General features: G+C 36.1%; 1 pseudogene; it reads left to right on the forward strand.

The window, feature by feature from the left end:
- The first annotated feature begins 220 nt into the window (after window positions 1–220).
- LOC133071400 (olfactory receptor 13C9-like) lies at window positions 221–1,174 on the forward strand (annotated as a pseudogene).
- The last annotated feature ends 11,204 nt before the right edge of the window (window positions 1,175–12,378 follow it).

The raw sequence follows: 12,378 nt of genomic DNA on the forward strand, positions 1-12,378 counted from the left end.
CCCCTCATATTTCTCTTCTTGTATTATTCCTGTATTATTTACTTTTTTATTCCCTTATACCTTCTCTCTTCTTCCCTTCCTTATTTTCTTTCTTCCCTCTTTTCATTACGTTCAGAAGAATTTCTGTATTTGTTCATTGATGAACTTGGACTTACCATAGTAAACAAACTATTACTAAAAAAAATTGTTTGAATATCTCCAGGTAAAAGAGAGATGTAAAATGGTGTGGGAAAACAAAACCATTGTGGTGGAATTTTTTCTGAAGGGGCTTTCTGGTTACCCAAGGCTTGAGCTACTCTTTTTTGTGCTAATTTTAATAATGCATGTGGTCATCCTTCTGGGAAATGGCACCCTTATCCTTATCAGCATCTTAGACCCCCATCTTCACACCCCTATGTAATTTTTCCTGGGGAACCTCTCCTTTCTGGACATCTGCTCCACCACCACCTCCATTTTCCCCATGCTGGTGAGCCTCCTCTTAGAAGAAAAGACCATCTCCTCTTGCTGTGCTGTGCAGATGTTCCTTGGCTTGGCCATGGGGACAACAGAGTGTGTGCTCTTGGGCACGATGGCCTTTGACCAGTATATGGCCACCTGTAACCCTCTGAGATATTCTGTTATCATGAGCAAGGCTTCCTATGTGCCCATGACAGCTGGCTCCTGGTTTGCAGGGGTTATCAACTCTGCCTCATGAACTGCGTTTGTGGTGCAGTTGCCCTTTTGTAGGAATAATGTCATCAATCATTTCTCCTGTGAAATTTTGGGTGTCATGAAACTGGCTTGTGCTGACATCTCAGGCAATGCATTCATCATGTTTGTGGCTACGACATTGTTTACATTGATACCCCTTCTCTTGATTGTCATTTCTTACTCATTAATCATTTCCAGCATTTTGAAGATCCACACTTCTGAGGGGAGAAGCAAAGCCTTCTCTACCTGCTCTGCTCATCTGACTGTGGTTATAGTATTCTTCAGAACTATTCTCTTCATGTACATGAAGCCCAAGTCTAAAGAGACACTCAATTCAGATAACATGGATGCTACTGACAAACTTAAAACTGTGTTCTATGGAGCAATGACTCCCATGATAAGTCCTTTAATCTACAGTCTCAGAAACAAGGATATGAAGGAAGCAGTGACACATCTATTTAATAGAAGTTTCTTCAGCAAGTGAATGGAAGAAGTATAGGATTGGAAATATGTTGGACAGTGTTGAAACTTGAGAATTATGTAGTGTTTGGTTATTTTGACAGGTTTTTGTAATTTTTATATTTTATTTTATATTTTAACTTTTTTATATTTTAAAAATTCAATAATGGCATATAGCATTTCAAAGTTATTTCATGCTCTTTATAAGGAATTTACAAGATACAAGACAGTAAAATGAGAAGAAGAGAGAGATCACCTATTACTCTAACACTTTATGAAAAATATGCTCTATTCATTGTAGCATTGGCATTGTGTGTTACATGCCCTTTTATGTCCACATTTCATGCAATACTATTTTATAGGCATTACTTCATTAAATCTTTCAAAGTAAATAATTGTCTTTGTTGGGAAAAAACCTAAACAGAAATCTCCCAAAACATTGTACCTACTTTCCAGTTGTAGTTTCCCACTAATCTCCAAGTAGTTTAAACCTGTAAATGCTATTTTCTTGCTCAGTATTTCGAATATTTTATTTTCCTATGGAGTTTACTGATATTGAACATTTGCAACTCTGGAGGGAGTGGGTAAATGGGGCTTTTGGGTGAGCCCTATGCAATCAATCAGGATGTCTTTTGTGTTTCCTTAAATTCTTTTTTCAGCTTACATGATGATATTATCATAAAGAACACTTTGCAAAATTAATACATAGTTTGAAATTCAGTCTGCTCATCCAAGTAAAAACGTGGACAAATGTTGAGTTAGATGGGAGGTCATATCAGTGTGATTTAGAAGACCAGATTCTTTGATATCCTGAGGATCTTAATTACTTTTCTAAATCTTAGAATATCCAAGCTCTTGGTTTTAGTGTATATCTGACTTTATGTCTTATCTCTGTTACTAACTAGGGTAGTGATCTTTGGAAGCAGAGAATTGGGAGAAATTATCTTGATTTTCCTTGGCTTTCTCTTCAAATTTTCACTCTATTTAAAGAGAACACTTCTAATTTACAATCTAAGATGAATGATAGGTTTGTTTAAGAATGAGGCACATCCTAGGAAATTCATTTGGTTGGACACATTTTATATTGATAAATCTGTAAATTCATAGAATGTTGAGCATAAACATTTTTTACATAGACAAATAAGAAAAAATGTTTGTGGTATTTGTGATATATTTATTTTATTATTCCAAGGTTACTGTTTAATTTTAGTAGAAGGAGTATTAAATAGTCATGAACTATATTGAATTACTTCTAGCTTCCATCATCATCATTCACAGATTAAATCTGATGGCAAAAGTTGAGACCGTTGATGTATCAGATTCATACTGTGACAAAAGAAGTTATGAGAACCTATTACTTTCCATACACCAGCTCATAGAATTCCATCCACCTCAACTAAGAGTTCCAAGTAGGTGGAAAACTTCTGAAGTTAGGCATGTTATCTTTGATCCACAGGATATCCTGCATGCTAATTTTGTCTTTTCTAAGAACTTGAGTCCAGCTGCTTCCAGAAACTCTCTGAGATGACTGATCTAGGTCCGAGTCTTTTAACAATTTATAAATTTCCTCTAGAAAATGTATTAAAGCAAATAGAAATTTTAATGTGTGTATTTCTCCTCAGAGTAGAACACCAGAAGGGGGTCCCCTTCAAAGGATTGTGGAATCAAGATGTGGAGGAAAGAAAGGCAAGTCACCTGTTTTGATGTTGCCATGTATTCAAGTTTGCTTGGCAAATACATTCTCATTATGTTAAATACACTATCATTATAATACAGATATACTTGTTTAATACTTGAGCCTCTAAAGGATTCTTCATTCAGAAAATTTATTATGAAAGTCTTCTGTATTTTACTAATTTTTCTTAGGATTTGTGATTTGAAAAAAAAGGTTTTGAGAAGGAATGATAACACCCCCACACTATCATCTAATGATAAAATTAAATGAAATAATTTCATTCTGGTTAAATCATCCAGAGTGTATTCTGTCATTTGTAACTAAGCCATGATTGACACTTATGGCAAATGAGGCCCTCTTTGCTTTGGTTTGTTTAGTTTCCTCCATCTTCCCCTAACCCCCATCTGCCTCTTTATTTAGGTTTCTTTGATGCTGAGTTTTTCTTTCCCTGAATTCATGATGCCATGTCTTGTCTTTCACCCTTGTTGTTATTGGTTCTGTTTCTTGACATTTTCTTCCCATATTCCTTCTTTCTCAAGTTTTTACTCACAAATTAAGGATCAGTTCACCTATCACCTCTCTTGGAAATTACTTCTTGATTCTGAATTGCCTTCATTTTTACCTCCATAGCACACTAAGTCACCATTTTTATTGCAGCATTAGGTAAGTGTAAGCTTCCTAATGGGAGGGACTGGCAATGGGAAAAACTGGGTCTTGCCCTGATGAGCAGGGCCTTATTCAGTGCAACTTTAATCCAATTATTTGCTGATGAGTGTGGCATTGCATTCCCTTCCTGGTAGTTTTTTGGCCTAAGGCCAACCTCAAGGCCAGATTCCCTGGGGATTCCTGAGATGGGAATCTGAGTTCTTATTTCTGGAGCTGAACTTCCGAACAGAACATGCAAACACTCACAGTTGCATGCAAGTGAGTAGGATTTATATTAAAGAGAAAAAAGTACAAAGCTCTCAGCACAGATACTCAGTCAGTTCAGTTGAGTCAGTCAGTCATGTCCGACTCTTTGCAACCTCATAGAATGCAGTACACTTGGCTTCCCTGTCCATCACCACCTTTTGGAGCTTGATCAAACTCATATCCGTTGAGTCAGTGACACCATCCAACCATCTCATCCTCTGCCATCCCCTTCTCCTCCTACCCTCAATCTTTCCCAGCATTAGGGTCTTTTCCAAGGAATCAGTTCTTCACATCAGGTAGCCAAATTGTGGAGTTTCAGCTTCAGCATCCATCCTTCCAATGAATATTCATGACTGATTTGCTTTAGGATTGACAGGTTTGATCTCCTTACATAGACAGCATAAACACTGAGAGGGTGTAAATAGTCCCCCAGAAATACAGGACTTACAGCAGTTTATGTCCTTAGTATTGATCTGTGCATTTTTGGTTGGCTCCTGTCCTTAAAATATGTACTTTCTAACCAATAAGTTTAAAGTTTGCATTTTAACGTAACATCTTTATGGCCCTTGGATAGCAAGAGGATCAAACCAATCTATCTTACAGGAAATCAGTCCTGAATATTCATTGGAAGGATGGATGCTGAAGCTGAAGCTCCAATACTTTGGTCAACTAATGTGAAGAATTGACTCATTAGAAAATACCCTGATGCTGGGAAAGATTGAAGGCAATAGGAGAAGCGGATGACAGAGAATGAGATGGTTGGGTGGCATCACCAACTCAATGGAGTTTGAGCAAGGTCCAGGAATTGGTGATGGACAGGGACGCCTGGCATACTGCAGTCCATGGGGTTGCAAAGAGTCACTACTGAGCAACTGAACTGAATGGTTTGTATTGATCCTTAGATTAAGTTCCCACCCTTTATCGTGCCCCCTGGCCATTTAAAAGTGGACCAGATGTAAGGGCTAAAGATTAATGGATCACCAGTTGTTTTTCCCTCAGGCATATGGAAGAGATGTTAATTACTGACCTTTCCTGGATCTGAGTGCTGATAATTTATCAGACCAAGGACACATTTCAGGAATTCGGGACAAAAGGTATAGTTTTAGGTTAATGGAGTGAGATGTTTATTGAAAACTGGAATGAGGTCTCAGAGTCCTACACTGACTGCCTAGCAATTTCTACCTCATTCCCAGTCCCTTTGTTGGATCCTCAGGAGGGGAAGCCTGATGTGGGTTTCAGAACTTTCACAACAGTAGGAGAACTTAGTGGGTATTATTCTCCAGTTTGTGGGTCACCCACCTGGCAGGTATGGGATTTGATTTTTATCATGCTGCTACCATCTCCCTGCAGCTTTGTCTTTGTGCAGCTTCTTCTTTGTCCTAGGATATAGTATATCTTTTTTGGTGGGTTTCAGAGTCCCCTTTGATGGTTGTTGAACAACTAGTTTAATTTTGGTTCCTCTCAGGAGCTCATCTCAGGAGGAGATGAGTGCATGTCCTTCTATTCTGCCGTCTTGAACCAGAAGTCTCAATTTATTTTCATCATTGTTCTTTACACCTCTGTGTGTGTATTACTTAAGGATACACTTTCTTTCCTTGCCTTACTTTCTCTTCCTTTCTTTTTTCTTTCTTTATATATTTTTAAAATTTTTCTTTTATAGTATGTATCAGTTTTAGAAATTTATAATATGTTTATTCAAAAACTCAGCATTTGTATAAGCTAAATATATAAAGGGAATGTCTATAAAATCTATAGTTTCTAAAAAATCTATAAAGAAATTTTGTACTGTAAGTAACCATTTATACTTCAAAAATGGTGTAAGTGTGTTTGTGTGTTAGTATGAGTAGTGTAAGAGAGAGCCAGGGGGAGAGATAGACAGAGACAGAGAGAGAGAGACAGAGAGAGAATTCAACTGGGGAAACTTTGATAACATTGCACAGGGCTCCTCCTGATTCTGTGAAGCAGAGTAATAGTTTTCTTGTAATTAGGTCTTTAGGGCTTTATTTTTGGAGTCTCATAAGTTTTATACATATTTCATCTATGAAGCAATTTAAAATTTTACACAGAGGTTTAGAAACATCCTTTAGAACATTTAAATTGTGTCTCAAAGCCTGAAGCAGGTTCTTTAGGTATTTGTGGGTCTCCACAATGGGGTTGTATTTCAGCCTGGGCTTCAGGGGCAAGTTGTCCTATTCCTAAAATTTATTGCTAAATATTAATTTTCTTTATTTTGAACTAGAGGAATCTAACAATGCTTTACTTGAACTCGAGGAATTTATCCTAGTTATCATACCTGCAACCTGCATATTTCTATAGATGTCAACAAATCAATGAATTTCTATGGCAAAATGATTACTACTCCTCAGTAGCTACCTCTTTAGAGGTTCAGCTACTAATGAGGAGTCATGAAAATTGGCTACAGGTAAAAAAGAAAGATAAAAATATCTATTGTTGCTCCAACCTCGAAAGAGAGTTAGTACCTGGTTTGAAGGTAAGTTATTGTAAAGACAAGAACCAAATCTTATCAACTACAAGCAAGAGTTGGACCGATGGGTTAAATGTGTCAAGTTTGAAATTAAGATGTTTTTTCACTGAAGAGAGACTAAATATTGGAAATGGAATTTAAGGGTCTAGTCAGTGAGAGATAGTAGGGAGACATAAAGACTTTTGAGATCACAAGAGCAGTTTAACATGCAAAGGCATTGAGCAAGGAACAGAAAGGAATTTGCCCAGTAGTTATGAATTACTTTGTGTCAATGTGTAGCTTTTTAGAGTAGCACACAGTATTTGAACACTCTTATCATGTTTAGCTAATTAAGACTCACTGCATAGTAGCCAGGGAACTCTGTGTCCTGTAGCATGAATTCATAACAAACAGGTCTTTCCTTGTCCTCTGGCAGCAGCTCTGATTCATTTGGCTCGGTCAGCTGAGAACAAGGTGAACTCCATGCCAGATACTGTGCTAGGGACTCTTTGTGCAGAGAACACATGTGAGGAGAAAAACTATGACCAACTTGCCTTAAAGAAACCTCATATCTGAAATAGATGATTTACCAAAGCAGTGAATAGCCAGAAAGAGACCTGATTGAGCATTATCTTTGTGTGTTTGCATACACTATTGGTGACTATTTTGAATATTTGCTTTTCTATCATTAGGTTATAATTGTAGAAATGAGTGACTTTTTCATTTATTTTTTTATGTCATAGACTTTCTAAAAATGTTAACACAGTCTCAGTTAAAAAAAATTCAGCCATCTTTTTAAGACAAGGAACATACTACTGCCTCCCTAAAATCCTATTTTTTTTATGGAGTGAATTGAACCTTATGAGTGATTTTTCCTTTTTGCCACTCAGTTGCTGACATTCAAAGGGTCAGAGTGTGATAAAGGATTGGAGTGTTATATACTGTGATAAAGTATATTAGGATCTGATGGTAAGATGAGCATAATACCATCTGTCAGAACACTGTGTGTGACGTGAGTAAACTTTTCAGCTGTATCTTCCTGTCCATATGAAAAGACGATGACTGGTTCAAAGATGAAAAAGACTAACAGAAGGAAGAACCATGATAGAGAGGCATAAAGGAAACTACTAATAGTGGAAACCATTATTGTGGTAATTGTATAATATATACTATCTCATTTAATCTTATCAACAAATATATGGTACAGGTGCTATCTTTATCTTCATGCTATAGCTGGGGAAGGTGGTGATCAGAAATATGCCCACGCCACCCTGGTTAGTAAGGGGCAGAGTTACCATTTAAACTAAGCCTACCTCCAAGGCTTGTGTTCCTAACAGTTTTATGGAGTATGTTTGGTAGAATATCATGTAGCATGGAGGCAGCTCATGGAACAAGGATTTTTGTAGAGATGATTTTTACAGGTGTAGGTATAACCTCCATTATTCAGTGAACTTCACATGAATCTACTGCCCTTTGGGGTCTCAAGTCATTTACACAGTAACCCAGAAAATCTGAAAAATGCTAACAAAATGCAAATTTTATAAAAAGCTACAAAATGTTAAGAGCTGGGGATAGGAGATGAGTTTAGAATGGGGAAATGAAGTTGAGCTTGGAGTGATTCTGGGGTGACTAGTTATGCCCAGAAATTGGGAAGATAGACCTGAGATTCAGAGCAAAGTAACGTTTAAAGATAGGGAGACAAAGAATTCTGAAGAGGGAAGGGTTTTTGTACTTGTGAGTGAAGCAAGAATAACAACTAACATTTATTGAGCTGTAATTTTATTCCAGGAATTTTACTAGCTCCTAAAGGTAGTAAAACATTTAATGGAAAGGAAATGACTGGGGTAGAAGTACAGATTCTAAACCAGATCAGAGGATAGCTTACAGCTTGATGAAGGGACAGGAGATCCATATGGGCCTGCAAATCCTAATGATACTACTGAAAGTATGTTGAATATTAAACATGAATATTTAAAGGACTTGTTAGTCTTTAGCAGTTCCCATTTAAGGTATGATACCGAATAAGAACAATTTTTAACCATATGTAGTTGTGTCCCATGGCAGTGGATGGTTTGATGTAGTATGCTATCAAAAAAGTGAAAGGAGAAAGGTTATACATCTCAAAGACAAGAATTCTTTAGCTTAAATGTAATTTATTTTATGATAGGTATTATAGTCACAAGATTCAAAAATTTTAAAAGGTACTGAATAACATACAGTGAACAGCCTCCCTTCCATTTCTGTTAATAAACTATTCATTTCCTTTCCTAGAGATAACAAGCTATTCCTGTTTATTTTTCTATAAGTATCCTACATAGGAGCAAAAAAATGTTGGTATATATGTGTGCATGTGTGTGCCTCTGTGTGTGTGTGTGTGTACAGACACATATAGTGACTCAGACGGTAAAGAGTCTGACTGCAGTGCAGGAGACCTGGGTTCAATCCCTGGGTCAAGAAGATCCCCTGGATAAGGGAATGGCAACCCACTCCAGTATTCTGGACAGAGGAGTCTGGCAGGCCCCAATCCATGGGGTCGCATAGAGTCAGACACGACTGAGCTACTAACAGACACATATATGCAAAATATTTATACACAAATATTACTGTGCCTTATATACTGTTCTGAACATTTATATTGCTGTCTAGTCGTTAAACCACATCCTACTCTTCGGCAACTCCGTGGACCGTAGCCCACCAGGCTCCTCGGTCCTTGGGATTTCCCAAGCAAGAATACTGGAGTGGGTTGCCATTTCCTTCTCCAGTGGTTCTTGTCAACTACCACTGAGCCACCAGGGAAGTCAGTTCTGAATATTACTTTTCCACTTAATAGTTCTTGACGATCTTTCCCTATCAATGCACAAAAAGTCTCTTAATCTTTTTGACAGCACCAGTATTTCATTATTTCTATGTCCTCTTCTCATAGAAATTTAAATTGCTTCCACATCTGCTATTACAAATGGTAGTTTAATGAATCAGTTTTTAAATAAATTACTTTACACATGCACAGGCATAATTGTGTGGTAATTACCTAGCGGTAAATTCTGTAGTCAAAGTTGCATGCATGCCTTTATGATTCTGTTTAACACTGCCAATTTGTCCTCCACAGAGGATGCACCAATTTATGTGTTCACTGAGAATGTATAAGAGAGCCTGTCTCCTTACCTTTAGAAGGCAAGGTCATTAGAGATGAAACCATGGCTCATCCCTGTAAGACATCAGTGCAGTGATACCCAAGGATAAGTCACAGTGAGTGATATTAGGAAATTTTTCTGAGCAAAAGTTCTTTAGGAATTTGGTCACTACGTTTCTTAAACATTCCTTTCAACATATATATATATATATATATATATATATATATGTATGTGTGTGTATATTATATATGTATATAAACATATAAAGTCCCAAATAGAGTGACAAGGTGTCAATTAGCAATAATAGTCTCAATTCATGTATCAATTTGTGTGTTTCTAGCTAATATATATTTTTGATCTTCAAATTAATCTAAATTTGATTCTCCTAATTTATCTTGGTAGCCTCTTGGAATTGTGTGGTAGGGATAGAAATGGAGGAATATAACTATTCTTGTAGTTCTATCTTCATTTTGTGTTTGAGGGAGAATTTAGGAGATTAGAAGCAGTCTAGTTGAAAAAGTTCATTTGGATTTATCTGTAAGCTGGTGTAGAAACACCTGGATGAACTTTTTGGCCAACACAATAGTTATTTTTTACAAGCAAATGTTTGGTCTGTATGTCAGATTTTCAAAGTAGAGAAAGAAGCTAACTCACCACTCATGGAATGGAAAAAATGAACAAAGTGTTCAAGTCAAGGCAAACAATTGGTGTGTGACAATTTAATCAGCCAGCAGAAATAAGAAGGTGGGAAATATAAGTAATGCAAACAAGTATGTAATAAGAATAAAGTATATGGAAGGAAAGAAATGAAGTACATTTGTAATTGTATTCTAAAGTGATTGGAGTGAATATGCTCATAAAACAGCAATGACTGTAAAAAGAATTAACAACTTACGCCCATATATATGTTACACATAGTTAGTGATCAGATATTTTTATACAATTATTATATTTAATTCATTTTATTATAATAAAAAATGTGACCTGAAAGTCTAAAGTTATATATTTTTGGCAGCAAGTTACTTGATCCTTGTTGAAAATGCAACAAAAAATATGAATTATCTTTGGGCGAGACATTATGATTTATATATATATATACACACAATACATGTGTACACATAATCAGGGCATTTATTGAATGCCCTATTGAAATGTTTGAGAGAATTTTCTGTTATCTATATTTAATCAATTCTATATAAATATTTAAAATCAAGTTTTACTTGTGTATCTAGGATTATTTTTATATGCTTAGTTTCTGTGTTGCTTAGTGCACACCTGTTTATGACTGAAAACCTTCTTCATAAATTGTGAATGTTATAATTAATTGACCTATTTTTATCACATTCTGTACTTCCCTGGGTCAGGAAGATCTCCTGGAGTAGGAAATGGCAACCCACTCCAATATTCTTGCCTAGAAAATCCCACGGACAGTGGAGCCTGGTGTTCTGCAGTGCATAGGGTCACAAAGAACTGGACACGACTTGGTGCACACACAAAGAGCTGAAGTGGAGCCTCCCAGGCGGCGCTGGTGGTAAAGCTCCTGCCTGCCAACCAGGAGATGTGAGAGATGTGGGTCAGTCCCGGGGTCAGAAGGATCTCCTGGAGAGGGAAATAGCAACCCACTCCAGTATTCTTGCCTGGATGTCAATATCATAAAAGTGGAATTTAAATTTAAAGGACAAAATGTGATAAAAATTAATTGTAACATTCACAATGTATGAAGAAGTTTATCAGCCATAGACAAGTATACACCAAACAACCTAGAAACGAAGCATATAAAGATAATTGTAGATATACAAGTAAAACTTGATTCATTTCAGTTCAGTAACTCAGTTGTGTCTGACTCTTTGCAACTCAATGGATTGCAGCACGCCAGGATTCCCTGTCCACCACCAACTTCCGGAGCTTGCTCAAACTCATGTCCATCGAGTCAATGATATGATCCAACCATCATTAGATAGAGTTAATTGAATACAGATAAAAGAAAATAATCTCAAATATTTGAATAGGGCATTTAATAAACCTGATTATGTGTATACATGTATTATTATTATATATATATAAATAATATATTTCCCCCAAAGGGAATTCATATTTTTATTTTTTGTTGGCATTTACAACATGGATCAAGTAAATGGAACCAAAAATATGCAACTTTAGAATTACAGGTCACATTTTTTATCATAATGAAATGAATTAGATAGAATAAAATGGAATAAAAATATCTGATCACTAGGTATGCATATCTAGATAACACTTGGATTAAAGACAGAAGGAGAAAAAATTATCTGGAAACCAGTAACAAGAACATTTCATATCGAAACTTAGTCTATAGTAAAACAAAGTGTTTTAAATGACTCAGAACTAGAAAGAGGATAAAGATAAAATATTAAGAAATATTTTTTTCTTATTTCTTGAAATTAGAAAATGCCAAATAAGCCTAAAGAAATTTACAAACACAAAAGCCTACATTAATGAAACAAAGTGGAAAGGACAAATCTCTCCAATAGCATTAAAAAAAATTTTTTTTGGAGAAAACTTGTAATAGGGGAAAACCTCTTGTGAAACTATTGGAAAGATAAATCAATTAAGAATAGCAGTGAAAAAGTAGATAGAACTACTCATAAGGGGAGACTACAGAATTATGAAGAATTATACACTAATAGATACATTTTTGTCACAGAAATGAATAATTTCCTTCAAAATATAAAGAATTAAAGTGCGCTTAAATCACCATATTGAAATCTCTCTGACTAATCCCCTATTTTAGTCTGATATTTCTTTTGAAATATTAGTATTGTCTATTAGATTACAAGATATTCTAGACTGTGAGTCAAGTTCTCTGCAAAATGAACAATTAAGTTTGAACTCCATAGCCATAGGCTTGGATTCAAGTTCTGGCTCAACCACTTATTTAGCTATGACCATGACCTTGACCTTAAGCAAATTACTTATTTTCTTGCTTTTTTATTGGCGAAGTAATTGGCAACCCACTCCAGTATTCTTGCCTGGAGAATCCTGTGGACAGAGCAGCCTGGTGGGCTGAT

This window comes from Dama dama, chromosome 16 (assembly GCF_033118175.1).
Source record: "Dama dama isolate Ldn47 chromosome 16, ASM3311817v1, whole genome shotgun sequence".
Lineage (NCBI taxonomy): Eukaryota > Metazoa > Chordata > Mammalia > Artiodactyla > Cervidae > Dama > Dama dama.